Below are 16,980 nucleotides of genomic sequence, written 5' to 3'. Positions count from 1 at the left end.
CACCCTCCCACCCTCCCCCTGGTCGGCAGCTCTTCCAGATCATGTTCCTGCCAAAGGCCCGCCAGCGTTGTGGGCATGATTGCCGCCTCGCCCCACCCTGCGGCTACACCGCCGTTTCAGTGCGTCCCGAGCGGCGCCAACGCTGTGCTTTCAGGCCGTACGAGCTCTCTGGTAACGCTAATGTCTGCTTCCAACCACCTGTGATTATTTCCTTCTCATTTGCCCGCCTTGCAATCTGCCGCATGAATGGAGAGAGAAAAAAAAACGCACAATGGAGTGATTGGTTATTGTCAGATTTGAAACGATCAGCTGTTGTCTTTAGTTTCTGCGGCTTCCAGCACCGGGGTTCAAGCTACAAAAAGGCTATCGTCTCGGCATTTTGCTTCACGAGCAAACCTAAAAACCTCTTTTGTCGGTCGTTTCAAGAGCCGTTTGAAGAGAGTGCCGGTGACACCTCGCAGCAGTTAACCTCCTTCCTCTCAGACGGTAACGACCTGCTCGCTGCCAGGAGGCAGGAGGCAGGTGGACAGAGGGGAGTGCAGGAAGGAGGTGAGGAAAAGAGGACGAAAGACCAGATACCACCAGAGCATTTGGACCTAGACCTTTACCTCCCGCCGCCGTTTCAAAGCGTCACGATTGTACGATTGCACAATAATGTTTTTTCAGGGTTTAGCACAGTGGTTCCCAAACGTCTTCACGTCAAGGACCCTTAAAATGACTCAAATTAAGACGATTTTGGCTTTTTCGAAATTCTATTTTAGAAAGTGTATGAAACCCATCACCAAAACACAGTCTGTCATTGTGTCGCTTATGGATGGAGTCATATTGAAAATACATGATTCCCCTTTTTTTGCCTGGGGACCCCCATGAACCTCCTCAAGGACCTCTGGGGGGTCCCTGGACCCCACATTGAAACCCACTGGTTTAGCTGTACCAACTAAACACAAGGTGTGATGAAGACGGTTAGCATTAGCAGCTCATGTCAGTGACAGAAATGAGCTCCACCCACAGCCCACAGCACGTGGTTACAGCAACGGTGTCATCCACTCTGTTTAAGTGGCGACATCACGTGTCTGAGATTCATGTCTTTGTCCAGTAATGATCCATTTTTGGCACGATTGTATGTAAAAAAATGATGCATAATGTTCCTAAAAACATAAAAAAAAATGACACTTTATTAAACGCAGGTTTAATAAAAGCATAAATCCCGAACAATACACCGTCATAACTATTGGATTTGCGTGCAGGAACACGCCGCCTCGGTTCACCTGCACTCCATCTGAGGCTTCAAATAGAAAAATGGATATAGTTAAGAGAATGTACGGTATACTAATGTAAAAGCTTTCACGTTATGGTTTATTACAGCAAAGTTAATGGTGTACCTCAATGACAACAATTTAAAATGAAATAGGAAGGAGTCCAACAATGCATTTGGGGGTTTAAGATCAACGGGGGACACGGACAAAAAAAAATAATTCCCCTCAAAAGCTATAACCTCTGCAATCAATACCATTAACGCAATTACCGTTACTGCCATTTCCTTTTATTCCACATTACGATGTTTCCGTTTCAGCCTCCGACACGAGGTCACGCCTGACTCACATTCTGAAGCTCCATCTCCTCCGGCTCTACCCGGAGCCGGCGTCGGCCATTTCTGCTCCGGTCACCTGTAGCTTGTCCCCCCCCTGGAGGACACTTTTGGTTAACTCACACGTTGAGTGGTCAGCTGTAAATCCCAAGGTAATCACCCTCTTTAATACGCTTTATTACAAAGTTATAACTACCCTCTGAATTGGTAAATAGTCGTAGTGAAGCATATGGTGACATGTAAATGAGGTGTTGGTGATGTGATTTTAAAATGACTTCTTAAATGTAGAGGAAGTCAGAACAACGACAGGTGAGTGTGATGTGAAGTATGTAAGAAATATAAATATGGAATAAAAGAAAATTACAATAAAAATACACTATAATAAAAAAGATGTGCATTGTATCTGAATAGAAATATAAGCTGAGGAAAAATTCAATGAAGATATGAAAAATACTTTAGAAATATGTACAAAATATCTGAAATACAGTAAAAATTTAATTGGTAGAAATAGTGTGCAGAAATGTGCAAAACTGTCAATATGAAGAATAAAAAGTAATATGCAATGTACAGATCTATCGTCCCATCGGTGCATTAATGTAAGGCATACAGACAGTGTTTGGGGATTAATTGGTATACCATGAATAAAAGCATTCCATTCAGGATTTAAGCAGACCATTAGCCAGGCTGATAGTGAACCATTGCCACCATGTTTTGTATTATTAGTGTATTTGACTACATGAACAGCATTTGGCGTTGGAGCGGCGTGGGAACAGAGCAGGGGATTTGAATCGAACCATTAAAAATGAAGCGGTGTGCAGAGAGGTCGGCTCCTGAGCCAGTAGAAAACTAGAGGCTCCTGTGTTCTTCCCCCGGAGTGGTGTTGACCTTCCGACAGTGACAAAGATTATGAGGATAAGGCCGCGGTGCCAGAAGGAACGCCGTTAAACCATCTTGGTCCTGGCACAGCGGGGGGGGGGACAATTCATTGCTCTTTCCTTATTCGTGCCTTTAGGACCCTTCCTGATTGGCACTATTGTCTCGCACTAAACGCCTGCTGAAGCTGTTTTATCTTTTCAATTTAGCCGTTTCACCTCTCGTATTGTGTTTAACTGCAGCCGGGGAAAAGTGTCTTGCCAAGGGGAAATCAGTCGGATTCCAATATTTCTATCATTCAGCGTGAGACCGGCGAGGCGTCGAGGGTACAGACGATGTCAGCGCAGTTGTATCGGCAGCGTCCTGCGGAGCTTGCCAACTCTAAGCCCGGAGCTTTAATGGGTTTTTTTCTTTCTCTCTCTCTCTCTCGCTCAATAACAATGGAGAGACAGAAAGCGCCCATAAAGACAGATTCACTCAGTCCCTTCTGAATCAAAAAATGGATGCATTTTAATACGAGCATGAGCCCCCGCTTTCCCGTGTCATGTGGCATGCAAGATACATATATATATATATATAAATATATATATATATATATATATATATATATATATATATATATATATATATATATATATATATGGTATATGAAGACAGTACAAATATAGGCAAGCAGGTGGTGTGAGCTGGACAGCACATGCTGCATCGCATGCCGGTATGAAATGGGTCAGTGGGTCGGAGGCTCGCTGTACCTTCCATGCACGCTAGCTGCCCGTATAGATTTTATTTATTATCTTCACACCGTAGAGGTTGAGTCAGCGTACTGCATCCAAAGGGGGGGGGGGGGGGGGGGGGGCAGTAGAACTTCCACACTGAATGGTGGGAGGAAATACCAAGTATTTGATTCAACTTAGAAAGAGAGTTTTTGCGCTTTTATATATTATACAAAAGGGTGTCACAAAGTAAAAATGCAAAAGATGGAGAATATTGCCACGTTGCCTCTGGTAGATGGGTTTTTTTGGTCCTAAATATGGAGAAAAGTTCCCCCTGGTGCTGTTGTGTACAGAGGTTGTTGCTGACTCACTCGAGGAGAAAAACCATCTGAGACGAGCAAACTGTGTGGGAGCGGCGTCAAGCAAGAACGTTCGCTAAGCTGGAGCTTTTCCCCGGGAAGAGATGGAAGCACCGGGAGAGGCAATCTTCAAAATGTGACACTTGATTGAGTCCTAAAGAAAGTTTGCCTCTCCCCCTCTTGGGGGGAGGTCAGATCCAGATGTTAGCTTCTATAAACAACATATTGTGACTCTTTTATAAGTTCATCATTTTGGGTTATTTTGTGGCTTTCTTGTTCCCAGAATGCTCCTGTTCAAAGCATGTATGTGGCTGCATTGCAATATGTTTTATTGTTGGAAAATGTGATATATATATATATATATGAATGCAGAGCACACTGACGCTTTTAAATCAACACCTCTGACTTACATCTGTAACATCTTTTTGTGTAGTTTTTCCCGTTCGTGGCTCTCGGGGGTCGCAACCTCGGTTTATCCGTTTTTCGTTGGACCGGACTGAAATATTGCAACAAGCACCGGATTGGATCGACATGCATATTAGCACAAACGTATCGTGGTCCCGAGAGGATGAACCCTAGAGGCTTTTTGTGTTCCTCCTCCTCTTTGGGTGGATTTTTTTTCCACAACTTATTGTGGCGTGATTGTCGAACAATGTGGAACAGACATTCCTGTTGCTCTCAGGATGAATCCTTCTTCACGTCTTTCAAGGAAAAGTGGTTAGGAAATGACATAGGACGTAATTCTTTTGAGTGTTGGACCTCAGCCTTTGTCTTCTTTTACTTTTACATCATCAGCTTTGTGTTCTTGTTCTATATTTTTCCTCCATCTCTTGCAATTTTGGCCCAAGCAATGGATATATATACATATGTATATATATCAAATGAGAGGGTATTATTGTAAACAATACAGAATTTGGCCACAACACCATCAAATACACATGCTTGTTTATGTAAAGAGTGTGAGGGGGAATCACTGTGGGCGAGAATAATAGGTGAAGCGCTGCTCTTTCCTCCTTTTGTTCCCCCTCTGTTTCCTGATTTGAAATCTCCTTCCACCTTGTCCCGCTCGGTTCCTATGCTGAGGGCAACAAATTGCAGCGAGACCCAATTCCCCCTGTGTTTGTGTTTCCCCGGCAAATTGCCTCATCTGTTAAAAAAAAAAAATGGGTTAGGTGATGCATCTGGAGGGATGAAACATTTATCGGAGGACGATTTTTCATTACGGCAAGGAGAGAGCCTCCATCAATATTTCAACGGCCGCCGCCTGCCCTCTGAGTGTGTCCGTGAGGGCCAACCTCCGTGTGTGTGTGTGTGTGTGTGTGTGTGTGTGTGTGTGTGTGTGTGCATTTTAGAATGACCAAATGTCCTCACAAGAACAGACAAAATCCTCCAGAGAGAGGACAATAATGGCAGTTATCGCTTCTTTCAAAAGGCGATAGGTTAGAGGGAGAGCGGAGACTTTAAGATTTGAATTAAGACTAGCTTCAGGCACAGATTTTAGCTACCCACCAAAATACAAATGGATGTTTCTTTCATCCAGCTGATCATATTCTGCCATTTCCCTCGTAATACATAATGTGTCTTTCTAATACGCCGCAGTTTCCGGCCTCTCCACCCTGCCGCGCTGCCTCCGTCTCTCGGAGCAGCAGCTCTGGATGGCTCTTGTGAGCCGCTCTCCTCCGAGCATTTTCAGCCGTCGCGCACTTTTTTTCAGGGGTTCACGGAGCTGGTTTTAGTCGCTGGCATCAAATATTCATAGAGAGGGAGAGCGAGAGAGAGAGAGAGAGAGAGAGAGAGGGAGGAGAGGCAGGTTCGCAACGTGTTCATCTGTCCTCCACACATCTGACTTCCATCCCTCCCCCCTTAAATCTCCCCCGTCGTTGTCCACGGCTTCGTTTTTAACCCTTATTTTGGTCTCCACCACCAAATTTCTATCCCATTTCATGGTTTACATCCGACACATTTTTAGACGCTTTTAGCGTTTAATACAATCAAAAAAGGTTCACAACATGTTTACAAGTCGTTCCACATCTATCTATCATTGATTGTTTCCACATTTAACGCCATAATTAATAGTTGCTAACCTTTGTCTGTCTGCTTTTTGCTGCTTGGCAGGCAGTGAACCGTATAGGTTTATTACATTATACAGAGTCATGTTATCTGTTTTAATGTAAGTGGAGCTTTACAATGTAATACACACAGAAGGCCATGATGTTTAATTATTACTAATTGGATTAATATTACTGTTGCATTAATGTGTAGCTGGTCAAGGAGGAGATATTTAAATGTCTTTGTCTCTTCTATATTGTTGTGCAGTTTTATAAACTGATGTGTTTTATGGGTAAAATTGTAATATTCAAAGTGACTAGTAGCTGTCAAATAAATATAGTGGCGTAGAAAATAATATTTTTGGAGTAGAAGTAAGAAGCAGCAAAGTACAAGTACCTCAAAATGCTATGTAAGTAGTAATCTCCTCGAGCATAACTGCAATATTCCTTAAATGTTCTTGCAGCGACTGTTAGTGAGTTTATCTCGCCTGTTTATCTGCTCTGCACGGCTGGATTTACCCCTGGGTAGATATGTACTGTTGGGTCCCTACTGGCTGCGCACCACCACCACCCACCATCTATTACCGCCTGTATATTGTGTACGTAGCCTGTACCCATTAAGTAAAGTGCTTACTATTACTTTGCATGGCAGGTTTATTACGCGCCCAGAGGCGTATTCCTACGCTGCTATACCTGGCCCCAGGTTTTTCAGCTCCTCAGTATAGTTTACAGCAAAAACACGTTTCTTTTTAAATGCATGTTAGCGCAATATCAATTAAAATAAAGATGTTTTTAGCACTAGATGGTGTCACGGGGCCGGACGAGGTCTGGGTTGAGAACAGATCGTTGTTTTTCATCGGACTGTTTAAGGTGAGGGTGTGATAGCAGTTAAGCATCAACTCAGCATGCTTCAGCCCCGTGTCGCTCCTTCAGCTTCACCCGTTCCACCATCACATGTTTGTGTCATGTTTGCGGTGCATGTCGCTCCCATGTGTTAACTGCATGTGGAGTGTGACCCACACATGACACGCGTACACTTACAGAGGGTTCTCTGGGAGAGAAGATGTGAAACGTGAGGGGGCTAAAAGAAAAGTGGGAGTGACTAGAGATGACATAATGGAGGGATGAGGAGAGGGAGAGAGAGGTGATGGGAGGGCATATGAATATTTGATCTTGCGGTTATGAGGGGGGGGGGGGGGGGGGGGGGGGGGTTTGGCGAAGCGCGGAGGCGCCGTCCCAGAAGCCCTCGTGATGCGAGGCGCTGTAAAAATATTTACCTTAAACACAGCAAGGAGGGAGAGCGAAGGGAGGAGAAAGAGGACAGCTGTGATGTCCTTCCTTCCTTCCTTCCTTCCTTACCATCCATCTCTCCTTTGCCTCAGCCGCTCCTTCTCTCCTCTATACCCGGCATCCCCTCCTCAAATAAAGTGGGTCAGCATTACACATCAGTACAACACGCCGGAGGGGAGGATTTAAGAGAGAGAGAGAGAGAGATAGATGGGGGAGATGGGAAGAGGTAAGGGAAAAAAAAGCTGGGAGAAGCGAGGAGAAGGAGTTTGAGAAAGAGCAGAGATGGAGGAGTAACGGGGGTGAAGAGGAAGCAATGATTAATTCATTCATTTTTTTTTTTTCCGGTGGGCCGCCGTAGCAGCACCAGGCCTCAAAGAGGTTCCCCCGTGACGGAGGGTCGGGCCGCTGCCACGTTTAAACCTTATTTAGCAATTTCAAAGCGTGGGTGAGGATGAAGTAAAAGAGCCGAGGGAGTGGAAGAGAGAAGTGGGAGGTATAGATGGAGGGGGGGGGGGATTGAGAGCCGGATTAGAGCTCGGTCATGTGTCGGCCCGCCCTGCGCTTGTGGGCCGTGTTTACCAGAACCTCTGGACACGTGTGGGGATCACCTCGCAGACGTCCGCACAGGTCACCGACTGGTTCTTCTTCTGGGCAGAGCGGTCGCCGATACAAAAAAGGGGGGATGAGTCTAAATAATTTGTGCGCTTCACTTTGAGCAGTTTTCATTGGAGCTACACTTTGTCTGGAGGAAGTAGTCCAGATAAAAACAGGTCGCACTGTGTTCTTTGGTCTGCTATTTTTGGGAAAGAGATGCTGCTGCTAAATTTTTCAAATGTCATGTTTCAGTGTGCCGAGCGAAACATAACTCTGTTATGGCGGGAAGGAGGCCATCACACCGCCAACACCAACACCTTCTCATTATTGTCATATTGCAATATAGCTGATGAAGCATGTACTTGTGCATTGTGTCAAATATGATGAAGAAGAGGTGGTGTAAACGTGGTGGAGAGGCCGGATGTGAATGGGATTTGGTTTGGGACAAATAGTAATAATAATAATAATAGTACATTTTATTTGTAGAGTGCTTTAAAAGGCACTTTACCTGGTAAAAACAGGAACAATAAAAGCAAAAACAATACAAACAAAGCAGAGAGATGACGTTGATTTGGGAAATTAGAAATAAGAATCCATGGAGGAGGAAAGAAGTGGAGGTTATGAAGAGAGAGCAACAGCTGATAATAAACACGATCAGTGTAACGTCGTCACGCTCTGAACCCCCAAAACGCTCCGGCGGGATTGAAAAGTACATTTTGATTTGAACAAATAGACAGAGCATCACAGCCAGAAGCTGTGAAAACAAGACAGTCGTCAGATTGTTATCTTTCCCACGGTCCTTGAACATATCATGTGTGAAGAGCGCTTCCCGTCGGTGAAGCTTAGCGTCTGTAAAGTGTCATCCAGACGACACACAGCGGCTCATCTCGCTGGACGCAGATAGTAAGTGAAAGGTAAGCTCTGTAGAAATGAAGCATGTTGGAGAGATGTGAGTGTGAGGCAGAAAACACAACATGTGTGTAGCAAAGATACACAACAGCAAGATACACAACACACTCAACAAGTCACCAAGTGAGCATTTCAGCATGTGTCATACACCAAGGTTGGTTTGAATGCAACTCAAACTTCTGATGAATATTTGCTTTGTTTTTATCGGTTATGACATTTATTAATGATATATTTGATGGTGTGCTCTGCTTTACATTTTTTAGGATTTCGTTTTTCACGACATAACATATATTATATTTTTTAGGATTTTTTTTTCATGATATACTATACTATGAAATTCTTTAAATATATTATTTATGACATACTACACTGTGGTATTTTTTAGGATTTTTTTCACGACATATACTTTGATATTTTTGTATATATTTTAATGACATACTATACTATGATATATTTTAGGATTTTTTTTCACGACATAATATATTAGATTTTTTAGGATTTTTTTTCATGATATACTATACTATGAAAAAAAAATGTTATATATTTTTTCTGGATTTTTTACCAAACTATGACTTGTTTTGAATTCATGACATAATGTAGTATGACTTGTTTTAGAAGATTTTCACAGCTATAATATCACATTTCTACTACATATATACTTCAATATCTGTGATGACATTTCTTTGGCATACTGTACTATGACTTTTTATGAAATTTGATGATACTTAAATATATTCAATGACCTTTTCATGACTCCCTGTGGTTCTCCAGCTGCTCCTCCAGTGTTTTCTGGAGGACGGAGACACAACAGGAACCACACTACAGACACACAATCATTCAAATACAAGAATCCGGTCATTTAACTGTAACAGTTTCCAGCTTCTTACAAATGGTAGCATTTCTAAAGTCCACCTCTCCACACCTCGATGTCCTCGTCTGCACCCCACCTGCTGCTGCTCCTCCCTCCATCACCTCGTCTCATTTCTCTGAGAACCAACGAAGAAGAGCAAAGAGCTCCACCAATCAACTGTCCCCTTTTAGCTCCTTATCAGTGGAATATTAATGCATGAGACATCACTTCTCTTCCCAACATTCCTAGAAACCGACACTTTTTGAGTTGTTGATTTTGCAAAACAGACTGTGACTCGGTGTCAAAACACCAGTTCCAGCTCCTCTCTGTTTACCACTACATCACCTCTTCCAATGTCTCTTTTCAAGCGTCTGCCAAGACCGAATCCGGCACATCATAGGCAGCTCAAACTGTGCAAACCTCGGCGATGCACCTTTGCCTGATGCCATCCGAACACACCTCGGTCCCCTCTAAGCCTGCCAGCCCGGATGAAAACATCAGGACTTTAAAAAGAAGAAGAAGAAGAAGACTACAAAGCAAAAAAAGGAGTCTCTTTAAGTCTGGCGCCGGGACACCGTCGTGAGCGCGTCGCTGAGCTCCTCGCCGACATCAAACGGTTGGCAGAGGGTTTGCCAACCAGCTGGTGCAGATGGCCGGACTCAAACGGGACATTCTAATGAGAAGCAGGTAGGGCATTAGTAGTCTGGGCAGGGTGGCAGCGCCCAGGAGACACACACACACACACACACACGCACGCACACACACGCACATACACACACATGCAGCTCGAAAACCAGCAAAATGCAACAACAACAAAAAAAAGGAAGTGTGTGTGCTTTTAAGGAGTGAGGAGGAGGAGGGGGAATAAGAAACCAAGATGGACTCTTGACGGCTCACTTTATCCTGCAGACATATTCACATATACACACACACACACACACACACACACACACACACACACACACACACACATCCACCAGCGTGCATACAGTCAGGCAGCACACAGCGTCAGACTTAACAGCATAAGACAGGCTCGTGTCTCTGTCACAGTGCTGGGAGGTGGAGGGTTGTCTCACTCTGGGGTGGGAAAGTGGGGGGGGGGGTTAATCGGTTCACGGATGCTCCAGCCAACGGCAGGCTACCACTGCCACCTGGTGGGGCTGACGGGGATTTGTGAACAGAAGCGGGAGGATGCAGAAGAGGAATGGATGGACACAATAAGCATTGGCTGACAAAACCGGACAGAAGTCGAGCCGAGAAGATTCATTCAGTGAGGATTTAGCCTGACTTTAAACTTTATAACAGAAAGTCTGATGGAAGCATTCATCAGGCAGGGCCTCATTAATTAAAAGATGCTGAGTTGCATTGTGGGAATTGTAGGATCCCCATGTTTGTCAGAGCTTGACTCACTCCAGGGACGGGAAAGTGAGGATATCTCTGTCTCTGCTGCCGCAATATTGACCTTTTTAATTTTGTCTCTTAAGAGCTTTAAAACGTTATGAACATACTAAATCAGTAGAGGTAAAGGAAGAAGGAAACCCCTACAACTCAGCAGGTTTAACTTCAAACTGAGGCTTCATTGCTTCACACACAATATCTCAATGCAGCACAATATTACAGACTAAAATCATACATATGTATATTGAATAATCCGATGCAGTCTGAGGGTCTAATTTGAGTCCGGTGGGAACCTGTACCATGATCCGGTATGTGGGTTGGTTTTTTGGATGCGTTCAAGTGAACTCCAGTGTTGTTTACAGCCAGTCTCCAGCAGAGGTCTGTGTTCAGCAGCGTACTGAAGCCGGAGACCAGGTCCTGTGGACAGCGCTGCCCTCCAGGCCTCCGTGTGTTGTGTTTTAAAACGCATGTCGCACATTTAGGCGCTTCCAGTAATTTGGTGTTATTTAACGTTCCAACTGGCCCATAAAAAAAGGCAAATATCAGAGTTTGAAAAAGTAAATTGTGTTTATTCACCAGCCAGAAGTAGAATGCATGAATGGAAGCCTTTATTCCTCCTCAGTGTGTCTTGCATTAAGCCTCCAGCACACATGTGTATGATGAACATACATACATTACACATTAGAACAAAAATAGAACGTCTACATAATAATATGACTTTGCTCAAAAAAGAGACAGAAGGGGAAAAAAAGATTTTAGATACACACAATAAACTCTTTATCTGTATTCTAACAACAAACAAACAAAATGTGTTTACGTAAAATCGTTAATAAAACATATATATATATATATATATATATATTGCACTGATTTCAATAACATCACTATTAGTTTTTCACTGGTCACAACAATGTTTCGTCCTCCTCGTTTGGATTGGTTGGGTTATAACTGCGTGCACAAAACATCAAATTGCATTGTTTCCAGCTGTACTTGAAGGCAGCACAATGTGGAAATAAAAAGGCTCCACACTTTGATGTGCACTGAACGCACGTCAGCGAAGGAAATAGTTTGAATAGTTTTCTTTCTGTGTGTGTAAGTTGAATGAAATCAGTGTTTAACATTCAGCTGAATGTAAATCACAACTGATTACAGTTTGTAAAGCGTCTTTGTTGTCTGAGTTGAAGTTAAAAATATCTTTTATGTGTTATTTCTGTTCATGTTATTGCTGATAGTAAAATCCCCTCCTATAAAAGCAGATTTTTTTCGTCTGCAGACTTGTATTCGGTTTGATGTATTGTGGATATTTTGGAGGCTGAGCGTCTGCAGCGTCACTCAGCTTCTTCCATCTGAAAGGTTTCAATTCTCTATCTGTTTATAATTAGCGTTCTTTGTTTCGCCCTCCCCTTGGATTGGATTCATTGGATTTATAAGACACCACACACACAAAAAAAACCCACAACTCAATGGATGTCAATGTGTATTTCATAGCAGATTATAATTATAATTAGCAAACAGTTGGTGTATGAAACTGTGGAAATGTTTCACAAGCAGCATCACAAGCGGCCACGGATGTTTATGGAGAGTTGTTTGTTTTGTTACATACATACATGGTCAGTGTTTGTGGATCTAATTTCAGGAAAAACGGAAAAAAAAAGTGAGCAGATATGTGGAATCTTAGAAAAATAATGTATTAATTAACACATTCAAAATAATAACAAAAGTAATTTAAATAGATATTTAGTTTAAATTATTGTTAATGCCTTTTTGTCTGAGCTGACTTGGGGAAAAAGCTGCTTTTTTGTATTTATTTATAAGCTATTTGCTAATTATTTTTTTTTAAGTTTTTGTGTTTATTGAAAGAAAGTCTCCGTGTGCCTTTGTTCCAGAGAGGACCTCCACATAAAGCTCCATAATGATCTGAGTCCATAAAAAAAAAAAAAATGTCTCTTTTGTGGCCCGTAAACTCGGATCATATGGGTTCACTACGGGTTGGACATCAGTCACAGTCTGTCTAACTTAAGTCGAGCAGACAGGGATGATGGGCTTTAGGAAACCATTCATTGCTGCAAACATACACTTTTCAAGCCCCATTGAAACACTGACCTGCTCAAATGATCAGAGGGCAGAGTATCTGTTGCGGTTACATCACTGCTCCCTCCTTTTGTCTTTGTTGTTTTTACCCCTTCTTCTTGTTCTTGTTTCGTGTGAACCAAGTTTAAAAAAATATGTGATTTTTTTAGTTAGTATTTGTTAGTTTTTCTTCTTTTTCTAAAGCACTAAAACAAATTTAAACTACTGAAGTTAAACTTAATGCAAAATGAAACTCCAGAAGTTGGACAAAACTTAGCCTATAAGTCTTCTTTTAAACACAATGGAAAATACATCTTTGTAGTTATTGTTTTATATTTGACATTTTGTAGTAGTTGTGTGTGATTTAAGTGTTTATTCTGCACAATGTCAAATCAAACAACTTCTAAGCTGTTTTAGGAGTTAGCTAGCTAAATTAGATAGCTTGCTAACTAAATTAGCTAGCTTGAAGTTAGCCAGCTTGAAATTAGCTTGCTAACTAATTTAGCTAGCTTCTAAGCTTATTCTTAGAAGTTAGCTAAATTAGTTAGCTTGGTAACTTTGATTGTGTTTGCTTACGGTGTTGAATGTTGAGCTACAGTTACTGTGCCGGAGTTCATGCAGTGATGCTACAGTATACAGTGATATGGCTTTCATTAAATGCACTGGCATGGTGTAGTTTTACAACAAACGTTAGCTGTAGCTTGTGTTATAGCGTTCCCAGTTTTGAGGTTCCACATGTGCATCTTCACCGTGACTGTGTCTGTACTTGTTTCTGTCACTTTACATATTTTATGTGCATTTCATGCATATAAATCTTAACTGTTTTATATAAAATGTGCGTGTGGCTTTCACCCACATTTTCAGGTTTGTATCTGAAGTGCACATAAGAGCCTGTTTGTTCCCATCCTGCTTCTCTGTGTGTGTGTGTGTGTGTGTGTGTGTGTGTGTGTGTGTGTGTGTGTGTGTGTGTGTGTGTGTGTGTGTTCCTTCATCCCTGCCAGTGTTGAGCCAAGGGCCCATCTGGCTCCTATGAGGGCCGCTGCTTCACGGTGCCTCAGCCTGATTCATGGGCGCTGGACAGCGTCAGCTGCTATCCCACTTCCACCGTTTTACATCACATACCTCTCCAAAAAACACGCTGCATACCTCCCACCTCCCACCGCTCTCCCATCCGACAAAACAAGCTCCGCAGAGACGCTACATTTTCTCAGAGTAATGGGTAGTCCCCTCCAAAGAAGTGTTGGCCATCGTTGACATTTGCTTCTGTCAATCTGCTTAACGAAATCCCCCCGCTTGCCCTTGATGTGGTTACTCTGTAAAGCCAACTTTGTCTTTTCCTCTCCCTCTGCTTTCTCTCAGAGATTACAAACGTCACCTCAAACGCCAACGATCCGTCTGTGCCACGCCCTGATGGACGAATGCAAATTACAACCAAACTTTCCTCTCCGTGTTCTTTTTTTTTTACTCCCTCTTCCCCTTAAATCGCTCCGCATCTTGATCGCTCACTCTCACGTCTTTTCGGCTTTCACACTCGCCAACGTGACGCAACCGCAAATACAAAAGGTTTTTATTTTCGCCAGTTTGTCCTCAGACTTTCGGCCAAAACCTTGTTCGCTGCGCAACTCGCAGGCGATTATGTTGCACGATCTGCACCCACGAGGCGCATGTGAAGTCTCAGATATGCGCTCCCCTGTCAATCACGCAGCAACGCCGCAGAGCTCCTGACAACACAAAGGGCAAATAAATAGCATGAATTGTGAGCGCATGTTGACAACTGGATTGGATTCATGTCATTCGTGTGACAGTCCCGGCCTGTAGGATGCAGAGAGGCACACTGGTCCAACAGCGTCACTTATACTGTGGGAAAGAACTTTTTTTTGTTGTTGCTTGTACTGTATGTGAAAGCAATGCATTCTGGGAGTCATAATGCTTGGTCTCAAGTGTTTTTTTCCCCGGTAATTACGGTAAAATACTGTATTCTTTTAAATTATTAGAGCAATTTCAAGTACGTTTTGATTAGACTAAGTAGTCTTTTGATACAGTAGAGATACGGTAAATTGTGCAGGAGCTTAATGGTGAAATTGCCGCCACTGATTTACTGTAATTTCACAGTAACAAAATGTTAGAGTGGATTCTTTGCCACAGATTACAAGTAGACCAAAAAAATGGTCAACATTTAATGTAAAAATTTAGGTTTTTGGAAAACTAAAGTCAGTGATGAGTTTGTCAGTTTCACGTTAAAGTGATTGTTGGTAATCTTGAGAAACTAGCAAGAGTGCACCATAGATTATTTCTAATTATGCAACCGAAAAACAAGCATTGCCAACTCTTTTTCCACTGAAAAGTTGCTAAATATAACGAGAAAGTCGCAACGTTTTTATTATTATTGTGGAAAGTATTGGCAACGTCACTCTGTACTGCCAAATAGTTCAACGTTTTGTGAAATTCGCTTTCTTGCTGATAGTTAGATAAGAACATTGATACCATTCTCATATAGCTGGTTAGCTTAGCTTAAGACAGGAGTACAGCTAGCTTAATGCCGCTCAACTCATACAATGGTTCTCGTGATTTCTTACAAAAAGTTAAATTTTTTGGGCATTTTCCTACAGCAACACGTTTCAATTTCCGTTTGTTAGATGCAGTCCTTTTAAAATACACTTCTGTCTTCACAGGAAACAACTTGTTGTTAAAACAAAAACAAATGTAAGTGCTGTCACTAAAGTTACGTGACAAATAAATCAGCGTTGACTTCTTGTCTCACACGGGAAACGAACATCTGGATGGAAGATAGGTGTTGGACACCATCCACCTCCCACCTGCACTAAGCTAAGCTAAGCTAAGCTTTTGAGACATGAGAGTATCTACTTTTGGCAAGAAAGTGCATTTCCCAAAATGCTAAACTATTTCTTTCCATCAACATTCTACGCAGCAACACAACCCACATGCCTTTGTTTTGTATTCGCTGCACAGTGACTGTTACCCATCATGAAACACCAACACATCCTAAACATAAAATGCATCACTTCCCGTGACCCAGGCGCTTTTATTTCCACTAAAAGGCCGACTAACAGAAAAAGACAAACTGTGCTACTGGATGGCTATTATGAGTGGGACACGGAGTAGAAAAACACATATGATTTGTTTCAGACTTTTTCTTAAGCAAAGCAAAAAGTCTATTAAGTAGAAGCCACGGGTTAAAAAATAAAAGTCCACACGAGCAGGGTTTTGCCGACAGATGTCTCGATGTTGGTCCAGATGACTGTCGGGAAAGATTAGCGAGAAAACAAGCCCTGCCAGGAAGTCTGTTTTAACTTCTAACGTTTCCGGTGCTTTCCTGTTTGCGCATGCAATCAACGCTCAATATCATCACCTATAGTCACATCAAAAAATGGTCTGTGGCATGTTATTGCATCACTATCACGATAGAAACATCGTTTAAGTCAAACCCTGCACACAGGAGGCCCCCCCCGGAGTCACCGATTCGCCCTCTGACAGTTTGAGACATGTGATTATTTAATCTCTGGGTCTAAGGATAGCCCCTAAAAGCTCTGCTGAAGAGCGGCACAACGCTCGTATTGATGCAGTCACGTTGCTTTTGTTTTTTTGCTAGCCACCCATTCCTGTGAAAATCCCGTCTGACGTCGTTCCTCCAGCCTCCCCCACCCCCCCTTCCCCTCTGATCTGCATCGCCAGTTGTCTTTTCGTCCTTCCTTGCAGAGATGCGAGCTAGAACGCACACACACTGACGGCTATAACCGCTGACATACACTGGACATACACTGTGCATATTGTTGTCTGCATCGCTCTGCTTGCTTTCCTTCCCTCGTTGTAATTTCCCTCTCATCATGTGATTCCATAAATACTGAATCAAGCCAGTCCTGATTTTTTTTTTTTTTCTTGTTGGATGCTTTTGCTCGGCTCCACCGCTGTCAAAACAGTCTCTATTTGGCTGCGGATTAGGTCCACCTTCACAGTGATCCTCCGCACAAAATCGAGTTATTTGAGTATCAAACACTCATCCAAGTGTTGGCTTGAAGAGGGCTGTAAAAAAAGGTCTGTAGTTTCCACGATACAACAGCAGCTGTGGTCAGCTTGGACTCAGGTCGTGGCAAATCGGCTCCAAGATTTCATAATGGAGAATTTAAAAAATAAGGTATCAAAACATCTTTAGAAACGCTACGCCGTGAAACCGTTTCGGAATCATTAAGTGGCTGTGATTTTATATCAAAGGAGACATTCCAATTTTCAGCCCATTCACTTTCTTGCCAAGTGTAAGACGAGAAGGGCG

This window comes from Cebidichthys violaceus, unplaced genomic scaffold, assembly GCF_023349555.1.
Source record: "Cebidichthys violaceus isolate CVI_PGR_0920_01 unplaced genomic scaffold, fCebVio1.0.p SCAF_1, whole genome shotgun sequence".
Classification (NCBI taxonomy): Eukaryota; Metazoa; Chordata; class Actinopteri; order Perciformes; family Stichaeidae; genus Cebidichthys; species Cebidichthys violaceus.
This window is presented reverse-complemented; position numbering follows the sequence as displayed.